At 52.3% G+C, this 14,952-nt stretch overlaps 1 long non-coding RNA gene across 4 annotated transcripts; it reads left to right on the top strand.

The window, feature by feature from the left end:
* LOC147648799 (uncharacterized) lies at positions 1-10,896 on the top strand. 4 transcript variants are annotated; one of them, XR_015279912.1, is made up of 2 exons: positions 1-338; positions 1,448-10,896. It is a non-coding gene; the product is annotated as an uncharacterized LOC147648799 (long non-coding RNA). The 4 variants fall into 4 exon arrangements; XR_015279909.1 differs by having other exon boundaries at positions 1-363; XR_015279911.1 differs by having other exon boundaries at positions 1-442.
* The last annotated feature ends 4,056 nt before the right edge of the window (positions 10,897-14,952 follow it).

Below are 14,952 nucleotides of genomic sequence, written 5' to 3'. Positions count from 1 at the left end.
CTCACCATCCTCACAGCCAGGAATTCCTTCCCAACATCCCAGCTCTCCCTCCCTTCCCACAGGAATCCATTCCCTGTGCCCTGGCCCTTGATCCCACCTCCACCATCCCACAACTTCCCCTTGTCCAAAAGAGCCGCAGGAAACTCCCCAAAATGAGATCCTTTGCATATTTGCTAATTACAGAGTGTCATTAGCGGTGTTGTGGTGGAGTTGGATCCCTCAAACCCATTACTGAAGCCTCAACCCGAGGCTTAAACAGCTCCTAATTACAACAAGGCTGAGGCTGATGAGGCTGATCTGTGCAGAGATGACTTGCAGGTGTTGTGGGGTCCCTCAAGGTGATGGAACCTGCGGAGACAGGGGGTTTGTGATGGATTTTGGGGATTTTTGTGGGGTTTGTGTGGTTTTATGTGTGTTTGTGGGGGGTCTATGTGGGGTTTCTGTGAGTTTGTGCGGGTTTACGTGTGTGGGGGTCTGTGTAGGTTTTATGTGGGTTTATGTGAGTTTCTGTGGGTTTATGTGGGGGTTTGTGTAGGGTTTTGTGGGTTTATGTGGGGTTTTATGAGTTTATGTGGGGTTTTGTGGGTTTATGTGGGGGTTTGTGTGGGATTATGTGGGGTTTTAGGGGTTTGTGTAGGGTGCTGTGAGTTTACGTGGGGTTTTGTGGGTTTGTGTGGGCCTATGTGAGTTTCTGTGGGTTTATGTGGGGGTTTGTGTGGGATTATGTGGGGTTTTAGGGGGTTGTGTAATTTGCTGTGGGTTTATGTGGAATTTTGTGGGTTTGTATGGGTTTACATGTGTTTGTGGGGGTCTGTGTAGGGTTTGTGTGGGTTTATGTGGGGTTTTGTGAGTTTATGTGGGGGGTTTGTGTAGAGTGCTATGAGTTTATGTGGGGTTTTGTGGGTTTGTGTGGGCCTATGTGAGTTTTTGTGGATTTATGTGGGGGTTTGTGTGGGATTTATGGGGGATTCTGTGGGTTTATGTGGAATTTTGTGAGTTTGTGTGGGGTTTGTGTGGGTTTATGTGTGTTTATGGGGGTCTGTGTAGGGTTTCTGTGGGTTTGTGTGGGCCTATGTGATTTTCTGTGTAGGTTCTGTGGGTTTATATGGAGTTTTGTGTGGGATTATGTGGGGTTTTAGGGGGTTGTGTAGGGTGCTGTGAGTTTATGTGCAGGTTTGTGTGGATTTATGGGGGATTCTGTGGGTTTACGTGGAATTTAGTGGGTTTGTGTGGGGTTTGTATGGGGGTTTGTGGGTTTATGTGGGGTTTATGTGGGGATTTGTGGGTTTTAGGGGGTTGTGTGAGGTGCTGTGGGTTTGTGTGGATTTATGGGGGATTCTGTGGGTTTATGTGGAATTTTGGGGGTTTGTGTGGAGTTTGTATGGGGGTTTGTGGGTTTATGTGGGGTTTGTGTGTGCATTTTTGTGGGTTTATCTAATCTGTGCAGGTTTAGATGTGTTTCCCTGTTCTGAGAACCTGGGACAGCCAGCAGAGATGTGAAGGGGGAGCTGAGTCCTGCCAGCCCCAGGTGAAGCCATGAAGGGACCCCAGTGCTGAGGCCACCTCCAGTGTCACCTCCCTGCCTGTGGCTGCTTGTACCCACAAGTGCCCTCAAGGCTCGGCAGGTGGCACATCCTGGGCACACCCATCTCTGCTGGGATGGATTCTGGCTGCTCCCAGAGACAGAGACTCCCCACGTGGATCTTCATTGCTTCCAGGAAAGAGGCAGGAACAGAGATTTCACCCCTCACAACCCCACAGGACCGAGAGCTCCTTGGTGCCCAACCCAGAGCCTCGCTGGTGATGATCCCCTCAGAGCAGATCATGGATTCCAAGAATCACTGAGTCATGGAATCATTTAGATTGGAAAAGCTCTCCCTGACCATCCAGTCCAACCTCTGACCAACGCCCACCTCATCCCCAGCCCAGAGCTCTTAGTGCCACCTCCACGCCTTCCTTGAACACCCCCAGGGATGGGCACTCCAAACCTTTCCATGAAGAAATTCCTCCTGATGTCCGACCTGGCGCAGTCCCAGGCCATTTCCCCTCCTCCTGTGGAGGTTTGAAGCACAAAACCCAGGCCTGAGTCTGCCAGAGCCGAGGTCTGGTGAGGACCCAGGAGCTGGAGCCAGACAAAGAACTTGGATCCATCTGCTGCTGAAGTCATCTCCTCACGCCATGGCAGAGGCAGGGAGCTGGGGCGGCCTTTGAATGGCTGCTGCTGCTGCCGCAGTGATAAATTAGATCACTTTGAGAGCACTTTAGAGCTGGACGGAAAATTCAGTTGCTCTGCTGCCAATTTCATCCTGTAAGTGGAATTAATGCCTTGCTTCAGCTGCACTCTCCAGCCATGAGCAAGGCTCCCTTGCTGCGTCTCCAAGGGATTTGGCTCTCTGGGAACTGCGTGTGTCTGAACCAGCAGAAAGCAAACGGGGGAGAAACCACAGCAGCAGGAGCCCATTTGGGCCCTCGAGCCTCAGACAAGTTTGATTTGGGCTGAAAAACCAGGTTTGAAAGCACCTGGAAGGCAGGGCTTGTGTTTGGGGTCTTCCCTGGGAGGTGGTGAAGAGGAACTGGCTGGGAAGGTTTGGAAATTTGAAGGGGAGGCCAAGCATTGAAATCACAGAATATTCTGAGCTGGAGGAATCCACAAGGACCCTCGAGTCCAACCCCAGGCCCTGCACAGACACCCCAACAGTCCCACCTGTGCTGGGAGTGTTGTCCAAACTCCTGGAGCTCCGGCAGCCTCGGTGCTGTGCCCATTCCCTGGGGAGCCTGGGCAGTGCCAGCATCCTCTGGGGAAAGAGCCTTTCCCTGATGTCCAACCTAAACCTCCCTGAAACAGCTCCAGCCACTCCCTGGGTCCTGTCCTGGTCACAGAGCAGAGCTGACCCTCAGGAGAAGCTGCAGCCCCCGAGGAGTCTCCCCTCTCTCTTCTCCAGCTACACAAACCAAGTGCCCTCAGCCACTCCGGACCTTTCCCTTCCAGACACTTCCCCATCTTCGTGGCCCTGCTGTTCCATCAGGAGGGAGGTATTTGGTGGGATTTGTAAAACCCAAGTTGACACTTAATGGAGAAAAAAAAACCAAACCCAAACCCTCTCTCTGCCTCCAAACAACAGCAGATCTGGAAATAGTTCAACCTGCTGCCTCACCATGTACAGGAGAGCTGGGGCAGGGAGGAGGCCTCAGCTTTGGCATCCACGGAGCAGAGCAGCAGCACGGCTCCAGGGAGCTGGCACACACCACCCAGGACAGGATCTCAGCCTGGAATGATGGAGCTGGGGTTCCAACACAGGGACAGCTTTGGTAGGAGCAAGGAGACCACAGGCATGGGCTGGAGCACCTGAAATACATCCTGAGTCTGGAAAAAAGGAAATGCAGGAGGGGACATGGGGTTCCTGAAGGATGAGACTCGGGAAGGCAGCATGGATTTATGAGGCTGAGTATGAGGCCTGTCCCTCTGTCTTGGGGATGTGCTGTTCCCTGCAAGATGTGAGAACAGAAATTCCCAGATGAACCATGAAATGTTTGGGAAATTGCATTAGGAAGTGGTTCTGACAGCCCCCGGTCTGCTTTAATCAATCCTTTTATTTCTTTCCCATTTCCCAGGGCTGGCCTGGCCCTGGTGCAGATGGTCAGTCCTGGGGGAGTCTGGAGTGGCAGAGCTGAGGGGGCAACTGAGGCTGGAGAGTGGGAGAAGCTCTTTTTTTGTTGGCAAAGATTCCTGCCTGGTGCTTGGTGAAGGTCTCAGGAAGATTCCTGCTGGAATTGCAGGCTCAGGGGTTGTCACCTGGACAGGCTGGACAGGGACAAAGTGGTGCTGTGGCCCCTGGTGCTGAGATGTCCAAGACACAAACACGGAATTTTTTAGGTTGGAAAAGACCTCTAAGATCATCCTGGGATGAAAGGGAGCCGCAGGGAGTTTTGTGCCTCCATTTCCTGCTTTGTATCTGGATCATGCTCCTGCTTTCCTGGAATACCTCTGGTTTTGTTTACAGCTTTCCTGAGAGCTCTGTCAGCCTTGTCTCGAAACAGGGAGGATCTGTGACATCTCCTCTCCATCCTGGCGCTGGGATTTCTCCCCTCAGCATCCAGGGAAATATCCCAGGTGAGCCTGACCTCCCGCTGGCCGCGTGAGGATGATCAGAGCTTCTCCCCCAGCTTTGCTCCACCCTGCACAGCACAGCCTGGCGAAGGATTCTGCACAAGCTGAGGGGTCCCAAGTGTCTTTTCCACTGCCCCATGAGCAGGACAAGACAGCTCTGGTGGCTTCAGCTCACTCCAGTGAAGGGAAATGGGTTTGGGCATCCCCAGAATGAGCAGGGTGCTGGTGAGTGGCATGGATGGAGGATTTTGCAGGCAGGAGCAGGTCCCGCAGTGACCTGGGAAGCTGCTCCCTGCAGGTGTGAACTCCTCTCCCAGCCTCGTGCCGAAAACTCCTGCTTCATTCACAGCCTCAATGTGTTCATCAGCTCGTTTGGGTGAGCTCTCAAAGCCTCCTCACATCTGATATTTGAAGGATCCTGCGTGTGAGGCACCTGCTTAACTCCAGGCAGTGTAAGAAGCACCAATCCATTTGATAATTAAATGTTTGCTGCCACCTAATTGTCCCTTTCTCTCGGAGCGCAAAGCCTGTCTCCTGGCACTCTCCCCGGCGTGCTGAGCTTCAAAGGGAGCTCGAGAAGAGTTTCTTTTCTTAAAGCACAGGATAGATTTAAGATGGAGCCATCTCAAAAACTGTCAGGAACCAGATAAGAAAACTGGGAGAACAGCAAACCCAGCGGGCTAATTATAAACAGGCAAATATAGCAGAAAAGCAGATTGCAGCAGGCTGATAAAGTGACAACAGCAACGACACTGCCAGAGCTGGCGCTTACCTACGAACCCCCGGGCCCTGCTGAGCCTGGGCTCAGCTCTAAGCACTGCTTTGCTCTGCAGATCTGCAAATCTGCCCCTCGGAGCTGGCAGGACAGCCCAGATCTTCATCCAGGGATCAGCTGCACTCCTCAGCTTGGCTCCAGCCTAAACCAGAGGAGCCCTGGCCTCGGGAATGTTTCCAACCACCTGTGTGCCTCGAGCTGGCTTTTCCCTGGATTTGAGGGGTGTTTCCCTGCTGTGAGCAGTCCCTCTGGGCTGGCTGGGACCTGCTGCTGCTGCTCAGGAGGAATTCCAGGGGGGAAAATGAGCTCACACTGCCTGGTGGGTTTGTGCCTCTGCCTGCCCGTGCTGAGCAGACACAATCCCCACTCCTGGCGAGGGGAGTGGGCTTTGCTGGGCTATAAATAAAAACACAGGAGCTGGGGATGGCTCTGGAAGCACGAGCCGGGGGGGTGGGTGTGTGCAGGCAGCTCTATTTTCAGCTGCTCCCACCCAGGAAGGTTCTGTAGTACTTTCAGTTGAACTTTCGGGGTTTTCTATTTTCTCTTTTAGTTTTTCAGGTTGTCTTGGGGAAACGTGCAAGTAAGAGGAGTGGGATTTGGGAAACTCATCCCAGCGGGGCATGGAGGGTGAATGAGGCTTGGCTGTGGGGTCAGTGGGGTGTCTGTAGGGCTGAGATCCCACAGAGAGGATGGCAGCACTCAGCAATCCCAGGATGTGTCGCTCCAGAAGGACCTGGAGCTGTTGGAATGAGAGGAGGAGGACACAGAGTGGATGCCGGGGCTGGAGCCCCTCTGCTCTGGGAGAGCTGGAGGTGTTCACCTGGGGAAAGGAAGGTTCCAGAGAGACCTTAGAGCCCCTTCCAGTGCCTGAAGGGGCTCCTAGAGAGCTGGAGAGGGACTTTGGACCAGAGAAGAGGTGACAGGACAAGGGTGAATAGCTTCAAACTGAAAGAGAGAAAATTTAGGTTGGATATTGGGAGGAAACCAGCAAGAACCCCTTGGGAATGGTCCCTTCTCTGTGCCTGGAAATTGTTTGAGAGGTGGATTCATGGCACGGCTGAAAACGGGCTGAAAACTGTTCAAATGCTGCAGCACCGAGGATGACACAGCCCCTGTGGCAGGGAATATCTGACATTCCCGAATTTACTGGTGGAGATGGAAGCACAAAGCTGTAAAAACCAGTTTAGGTCAGGGACTGGTGTCTGGGACCCAAAACTTGAGCATCATCTGCATCACATCCTTTCAAAAGCCCGAATTTGGGAGGATCTGCTGGGAACAGATCCAAACATTTTGGTTGCAGCAAGCCCTCGAGAGCAACAGAAAATTATTCCGACTGAAGATTTCCACAGCAAACAGCAAAACATCCCCAAATGGAGACCTCGTGCTCTCCCGATCTGCTTTCCCTTCCTTCCAGAGGAGCGATTTGCTGCCCTCTCCTGCTCGAAGGCAGCCGGGAAAGGGCTGGAAATGAGGTTTCAGGTGTCTGGGGGAGTCAGAAACCCGGCAGTGAAATGTTTGAGGGCAGCCCAGGTGAGCTCAGGGAGTTTTTACCTTTGCCTCGATGAATTCCCCGTGGAGGCATCTCCGGGCTGGGCTGGGTTGGCATCCTCATCCTCCCTGGAGCTGCAGGCTGGCAGTGCCACCGTGCCAGGGACACACCGAGGCAGCTCTGGGGGGACAAACTCCCCATCCCTGCCCGGCCTGATAAAGCTGTTGCTGCCCTGCCGCGCTCTGAGCGAGGCTGAAGCATCTCATTGATTGGAGAGAAGGCCAGATAAGGGTTTTATCTAGGATGTCTCGGTCTGGGAAGAGAAATTGAAGCGTGTTTTTGTCTGGACATCCCACCCTGGGCTGCAGGGGCTGCCTGCCAGGATCCTCCAGCAGCCTGTGCTGTTATCATCCCTGCCTCGCTATCGTCTCCCTGGGCTGACAATCTCCTCCAGCCCAAAAAGGAGAAGAAATCAATGGCTTATCAGCTCCAAGCTGCCACATCAAACCTCTCTTCAAGGGACTTCCCATTGCTTTGGCAGCTCTGGGGGTAAGGGATGCTGCTCGGAGGCATCCCAAGGATATTTGACTGTGGAGGGCTGGGCTGGGAGGGTGATGCTCTCCAAAATGTCTGGGGGAAAAACAGATCCTGCTGCACCCCTGGGGCATCTGGACTCTGAGAAACTCCTGGGAAAGGTGGACAAAAGCAGGAAAACGATCCAAATCACTGCCCTCAGGCACTGGGGACCTGCAGAGCCAGCAGGTATTGAGGGTGGTGTGGCTTGGTCACAGGTCCAAACCAAGCTGTAGGGTTTTAGAGTGATTCCCAAATTCATGTTTGGCTTTCTGTGGGTGCTGCAGCGTGGGAAGATGGCAGAAGTCGCTCCCATCGTGGACAAATTCCGGCTGGTGCCAGAGCAGAGCCCATGGTGGCAGCACCTCTGAGACAACACCTTTAAGAAAGGAAAAAATCCTGCTCTGGAAGAGAGGAGTGGGAATACCTGCTCTGCAGGTGGCAGCCCCAGAGCTGCTGCAAACTCACCTGGGGCTTGGGTTTGCCCCCATCGAGGTGAGGGGGGAATTGCTGAGAGCAGCCCCAGGGGTTAAAGGAGTCACTGGTGTTGTCATTGTGCCTTTGGGATCCTCGGGCAGGAACCACCTCCTGTGAAATGGTCCCTGCTCCTTCCAGATCCGGGTGTGTCTGACCTCCACATCTTCCCAGCCTCCAAATCAACCCTTTCTGCCCGTAAGAACCACTCCCTGCACTGCCATGGGCTGTCACAATGTCCTCTGAAGCCACTTGTATCCTAATTGCTCCGAACAATTGCTAATTTGTCCATTATCCCGGGGTTTATCCACTCCCTGGTGGCTGGTTTGACACGCTGAGCTCGGCTCTGGCTGTTCCCACTCCTGGCTCCCTGGCACTCGGCTGCAGCTGATGGAATCTGTGAGGAACAGCGAGGATTTGCAGCTGGCCTCTCCCTGGGACCTCCTCTGCTCTGCTCCCCACCTGACTGATGCCATCCGTGGATCTCCACGCCAGAATTCCTCCTAGAAACATTCCCAGTCCTCTCTGGAGCGACGTGGGTTTGTTTGGAATCTTTATTCGTGTCTGTGAGAGAGAATTCCCATCAGGAAAACCCATGCCCATCATTTATGATAAAGCTCTGCAGTCCCTGCCTGGCAGCCTGGCTCTGCATCATCCACTGACAGCTCTTCACCTGGTAAGGAATTCATTCCCTCGGAGATGGAGCTGCAATCAACCCCCTCAAGCCTGAAACCTCTGGGTCAGCTTTAGCTGGCTGAGTCCTTTGGTGTTTTTGCAGGAGTTCACTGATTCCACGATGCTTTGGGATCTCTCACAAGCTCCCAGCTCCCTCAGACCTTCCCTGGTTCCAGCGTGGATTGAGCCCAGGGGGATTAGGGTGGAGGGGATGTGGCAAGAAAAGGCTATTTCTGTCTTGGCTCAGCTCTGCGCTCTGCTGAGTGCCTGATATCAGCTGCTCTGTTGTCGTGGGTGTGCAGGGAACAGGCCCCACAAGTGTTAATCGAGGTGGGTTATTATCTTTAATGAGAGCAGAGCCTGCTGTGTGCTCCAGGCAGGGACTGTGCACAGCGAGAGCCCGTTCCAGAGCTGGGGATGGACTCGTGGAGCCCTGTCCTTCCTCATCTGCTCCCCTCACGTCCTGTGAAGTGATTTGTACAATGGGGAACGCAGGAATCCCAAATCCTGAATTCACAGGGCTCCCCAGCACATCCAATCCCTGTGACATCCAAACTCTGGGCACATCCAAGCTCCCAGGTGGCCACAAAGCCTCTTCAGCCTTTGTCATAGCGGGAAATGCTGGGTGGGCCTGAGCTTGGGGAGGTGCCTGTCCTGGAGGTGCAGCATCCCAGCAGCCCTGGCACAGCACCAGTCCCACCCTGGGAGGGGTTGGGGTGTTCCCTCTGCCCTGGATGCCTCGGTGCCCCTGCCAGGACAGCTCGGGCAGGGCACAGATGGGACCTGCTGTGCTTTGTGCTCTCCCTCGCAGCCGCTCCCGCGATTCCCGAGCCTTTGGAAGTGGCACAAGGACATGGCTCTGCCTCGCTGCCATCACCCAGGGCTTGGCAAAGGTTCTCAGCCGTGTGCTGCCGGGGCCAGACGTGAGGCTGGGCTATCCCTGAGGATGGAGCAGCCTGGGAAGAGCTGCCAGGATGATTCCAAGGTATTTGTACTGACAGGACTGTGCGTGGAAACAGCCAGGCCCTGGAGCTCCAGGACAACCAACCCCAGCTCTGCCGGCACCAGGGAGGATGAGAAATGAGGCACAGAGAGAATCAGGTCAAGGAAACCAGGAAAAAATAATTAGAGAGGATTGGAAGGGAACTGGAAGTAAAAAGCCATGAAGTTGTCTCATTTCAAAGACTGGATAATTCATGGAGTCTCGGGGACAGGAAGGGCTGGAGAGCTTTGGTTTGCAGGATCAGCCTCAGGAGTGGAGGCACTGCTGGTCAAACACCAAACATCTCACCTGCAACCCCACCTGCCCTCATCAGGTGGTGGAAATCAGCCCTGAGGGGTAAAACTACACCAGAATAAAACCCTGAACGTGGAGAAACCTCTCTGGCTGCTGGCCCTGGGCCACGGGAGGTGTAGAGAGCAGCCTGTCAGGAGGTGACAGGGAAGGGAAGGCAGCCAGGGCAGCCTGGAGAGCAGATGTGGAAGCTGAGGACACGGATTTGGATGCTGGCAAGGATCTGCACCTTTGCCTTGGGCTGAAGCTGCAGTCAGAGGCTGCTGAGCACGGAACAGCCCCACTGGGAGCAGGGTTTGGGTTTGTCTGTCTCAGTCAGGCACCGACCCTGGGGACGCTCCTGGGGTGTCCTGTGGGCTGAAACTGCACCTGCAAATGGAGATGTGTGAGCCCAGGTGTCCCCAGGCCCAGGAGATGTGAAATGCCGTGTCCTCCTGGCATCCTGCAGGTGCTGCCTGTCGCTGAGGTGGCTCCCCACGCTCCAGAGCAGATCAGGGGTGATGGGAGAACGCTCTGGAGACACAGCTCCTTGGGGAACCGGCTCCTGCAGGAGCACAGGAGCAGCAGTGCCCACACCTGAGCCCAAGGACAGGAGTTCCTGGAGCAGGAGCTGAGTGGGCTGAGGGCCATCCCTGAGGATGTCCCATCCTGTCCCATTTCTGAGCTGGCAGCAGCTCCCAGCTGTGCCCTGTGTGTGCTCCTGGCCGGGTGCTACAGCTCCAAAACCCAGGCACTGCATCCACGCCCCGAGAGCTGTGAGATCCCAGGGTTTGCAGGCAGTCCCTGCTCTCCTGAGCTGCTCTGGGCTTTCCCTGACAGCCTCCCTGGCCCTTTGTTTCTGTTTTTGTCTGAGCTTTCCTATGCGAATGTTTGAGCTTGTTTATCTGTTTCAGCTGAAAAACTCCACAAGCTCCAGCAAAATGCTAATAAGAAGCATTAGCTGCAGTTAATTGAACTGCTTCTGTGATCCTCATAATTATCTCCTGGTACAGCACCTACCCTGAGAACAGCAGGATGGATGCCAGAGATAATCAGATAGAAGATCTGGGAAAAACATTTAATTTTCTTATCCAAATTAAGATTTTTTTCTTGGATTGATTACCTCACTAAATATTTGCTGTTGAGAGCAAAGCAGGCTGGTTCTGCTGGGGACTGCAAAGGGAATGATGGGTGCTCAATTATTTACAGCCTTGCTTGGCTGGCTGAGTGTGCGCCAGGAATGCAAAGGGAGCTGTCGCCGGGAATCTCGCCGGAGATTTTTCACCAGGAGTAAAACTCAGGCAACAACGAGGGAGAACGTTCTCCCGACTCAAAAACGCTGAAACCTGCCCAGTGATAAATTGAGCTGTCAGCAAGGCTTGATGATCACATCCAGAGCACCCCAAACTCCCTGAGTTTGCAGACCAGGAGCAAATATTGGCTTGGCGCAGAGCTCCGCGGTCAGCAGGTGAGAGCGCTCGTGCTGCCTTCAGAAATCTCATTATTAAATGCACCAACTTTGTCCCAGCCTGGATTGTATTCCCTTTATTGGTTGATCCCTGCGTGGGTTTGATGTCCAACTCACACTCCCCCAGTCCTCCACAGATCTCTGGAACTCAAAGGCAGCTCAGGACCATTAAAACCAGATTTATAAATTGTCACCACAATTCAGGTGTGTGGTCCAGGGAAAAAACAACAGGTCTGCAAGGGAAGCAAAATTCGTGGATTCTTCAAAACAGGAGAAGGGGAATTTGGCAGCAGTGGCTATTAATAGGCTCTGAAATATGGGTTGCTGTTTAGGAAGCTCAAATCCCAATGAAAAGCTGTGCAGCCATGGAGAACTGGCAGTGCTGAGTTTTATGCACACACACATACACAAACATATATATATATACACATAGATACATATTTATTGAAAAAAGGAAAGAAATCCTTGCAGTGGCATTGCAGATCTCACTGGCTGCAGATGCTCAAACTGTCATTAAAGATCTGGAAAAGCTTAGACAGGTTGAAGTGGATTAGACAGGTTGGTTTGATAGAATCAAAGAATCCCAGAGTGGTTTGGGTGGGAAGGGACTTAAAAGCCCATCCAGTGCCACCCCTGCCATGGCAGGGACACCTCCCACTGTCCCAGGGACACCTTCCACTGTCCCAGGGACACATCCCACTGTCCCAGGGACACCTTCCACTGTCCAGGGATACCTCCCACTGTCCCAGGGACACCTCTCACTGTCCCAGGGACACCTTCCACTGTCCCAGGGACACCTCCCACTGTCCCAGGCTGTTCCAAACCCTGTCCAGCCCGGCCTTGGGCACTGCCAGGGATCCAGGGGCAGCCACAGCACCTTCTGAGTGAAGAATTTCTTCCTAATATCCAATCTAAACCTCCTCTTTGTCAGTCTGAATCCGCTCCCCCTCGTCCTGTCAGTGAATTTAGGAGAAGCAGGGTAACAAAAATCACATTCCAAGCACAACAGGAGCCGTATGAGCCCTAAGCTGGGGGGGCTGTGGGGAGATCCTTCCCCTTCCCACAGAATTTGGGGCTGGCAAAGCCGGTCCAGAGCTGCTGCTCAGGACAATTTCCCTGAGGATTTGGGCTCCTTGGTGGTGTCTGGCTGCACTGGCCTGTGTCAGTCCCAGCTGTGGAGCCAAAGCTGGATCCAGATGTGCTGCTGAGACCCTGTCAGCAGAGCCCCATCCCTGCTCCTGCCCGTGCTGCAGCCCTGCCTCATGTTTATTCATCCCATTAAAGTGTTTCTATTCCTCCAATTTCACCATTAACCAGGCAAGATGACAAAAAGCACCTGCAAATATTAAGCACATAATTATGACAAGGATATGATTTGAGTTCAGCTTCCCTTGCTGCTGGTGAGTCTGAGAAATTCTGTGTTGGACTTTAAGCTTCTTTTAGGCCTTGTTTGAAGTTGCTGGAGGGTTTCTGTGTGTTTATTTGTATTTTGCACTAATGGGGGTTTTTATTATTTTTAATAAATATATTATATTTATATTTATATTTATATTTATATCTGTATCTATATCTATATTTATATCTATATTATAAATATATATTAACATATATTGTTAAATATATATTTAATATATATTAATATATGTATTAAATATATATAATATATTTATATTTATACCCCCATTATAAATAATGGGGGTATTTATTATTTTGCTCAGCTGGAGGGAGGAGCAGCAGGAGCCTGGCAGGGCTGGCTGTGCTGGTGGCCTCTCTGCCTGTGCTGGTTATCGAGGCTCTGTGTGAGTTTGTGGACTAAATCCACATCACTCTCCCATTCCCCCTGGATGCTCACACTGGAATTTGGGAGTCTGAGTGATTCCAAAGGATCAGGTGGCTGTGTGTCCTCCAAGGCCTTGGGAAATCGGTGTTTCTTGTGGATGAGCTTTGCTCGATCCCTGGCCCAGTCTGCACTGGGAAATCTTCCCTAAACTGCCCCCAAAAAGGGTTCAGAGATCATTTCTGTGACCTCTCTCACTGCAGGGCTTAGCTCTGGGGGCAGGATTCATCTTTTCCTGTGCTGAGATCCATTCCTGGGCTCCTTCAGCTGCCTGGTCCAGGTCTCTGGCTGAGGAGCAGAGCCTCTTCCTTGGGATCCTGAATCTCCCAGGATGTTCCCTTCAAAGTTCCAGCCCCAGAGCCTGCTCAGTCCCTGCCTTTAACATGCCCCACTTCGAGCAGGTCAGAGGGGACTCTCCAACAACATTTTGGACCAACAACTTCATTTTGGCTGAAAGAACAGCCCAGTGAGGTCCTCGGTAAACTGGCCCCATGGGCCTTGTGATAACCAGATTTTATTTTCCCAAACTTCCTTCTGTTTGGCTTGGCCCAAACCTTTCATTTCCTGCTCAGCCACGAGCTCTGCCTGGTTGGGATGAGAGCCACAGAGCAACAGTGGCACCGAGTGGGTGAGAACAACCAGAGCACGGCACCAGGGCAGCCTGGAGAGAAAATAAATCCATGTGGAAATCCACTAAAGACTCTTGATGGTCAGGGCATCCCTGGCACTGGTGGAAATCCAGCCCTGAACGGGATTTTGGGTTGTAGATCTTCAAAGACTCTTCCAACACAGCTCAGGTGAAGGTGGAAAGGGAAAGAGGAGGTAAAAGAGCAGTTCTGAGCCTCTTGTGGCACAGGGACTCCTCCTGCCGCCCCAGGGAGAGGGGACACCCAGCAGCCACCCAGGGTCTTGGCTCAATTGTCCACCCATGAATCCCATCGGGCTCTGGTCCTACAAACCATCCATGAGAGATTTTGGAGACCTGGGAGCAGCTCCTTCTTTCTCCTGAAGCTGATTCCCTCCAAAGTCACTCCATTCCCATCCCTGGGATCTCCTTCCCTGCAGGAGGAGGAGGCTCTGCTGCTCCTGCTGGGCACCAGCAGGGCTGTGTGTGCTGAAAGCGAAACCTGGAGTTAATCACCTTCATTAACAAACCCACACCCGGCTGCAAATTGTTCCCACTCAGAAATTACAAAGGCATTTTGCACAGGAGAGGTGCGGTACAACTGAAATATTTGTTTTGTGCGAGTCCAGAGTCACAGGAATTGGTGAAACCTCCGTGCTTTTGATGTTCTTTGAAGTGGTTTTTATGGATGTGGCTGATCTGGGGGTGCTGACAAAAAACACTTTGGCCTCAGGAGCACGCCTGACCATTTCTTTTTGGTTAAAAAAAAACTCCACAATTCTTCATCATCATCATCACCATCATCACCATCATCACCATCATCATCACCACCACCATCATCACCATCACCATCATCATCATCATCATCACCATCATCATCATCATCATCTTCATCACCATCATCATCATCACCACCATCATCATCATCATCACCATCACCATCATCATCATCATCATCACCATCATCATCATCATCATCTTCATCACCATCATCATCATCACCACCATCATCATCATCATCACCATCACCATCATCATCACCATCACCATCATCACCATCATCATCATCATCATCATCACCACCATCATCATCATCATCACCATCACCATCATCATCACCATCACCATCACCACCATCATCATCATCATCACCATCACCATCATCATCATCATCTTCATCATCATCATCATCACCATCACCATCATCATCATCACCATCATCATCATCATCACCACCATCATCATCATCATCTTCATCACCATCACCATCATCATCATCATCACCATCATCATCATCATCATCATCACCATCCTTACCATCACCATCACCATCACCATCATCACCATCACCATCACCATCATCACCATCACCTGGTGTGAGCAGGAACTGGAATTTATTGCCTATTGGGAAGGAATTGCTGCTCCCTGTGAAGGTCTGGGTGGATCCCAGTAACCCCCAGCAGATCCCACAGGGATCTGTGTCCCGATGGATCCCCAAAGGTTCCACAGATCCCAGGAGATCCAAATGGATGCCAGCAGGTCCCAGCGGATCAAAGTCCATCTCAGAGTGTCCCAATTGGGTCCCAGGGAGTTTCAGCAGATCCCAGTGGATCCCAGCACGTCCCAATGCATCCCAGTGAGTCCTGGAATATCCC

The sequence above is a fragment of the Cyanistes caeruleus genome, chromosome 30 (genome assembly GCF_971803275.1).
Source record: "Cyanistes caeruleus chromosome 30, bCyaCae1.hap1.1, whole genome shotgun sequence".
Classification (NCBI taxonomy): Eukaryota; Metazoa; Chordata; class Aves; order Passeriformes; family Paridae; genus Cyanistes; species Cyanistes caeruleus.
Note: the sequence above shows the minus strand (reverse complement) of the source record. Positions and strands in the feature narration are given on the sequence as shown.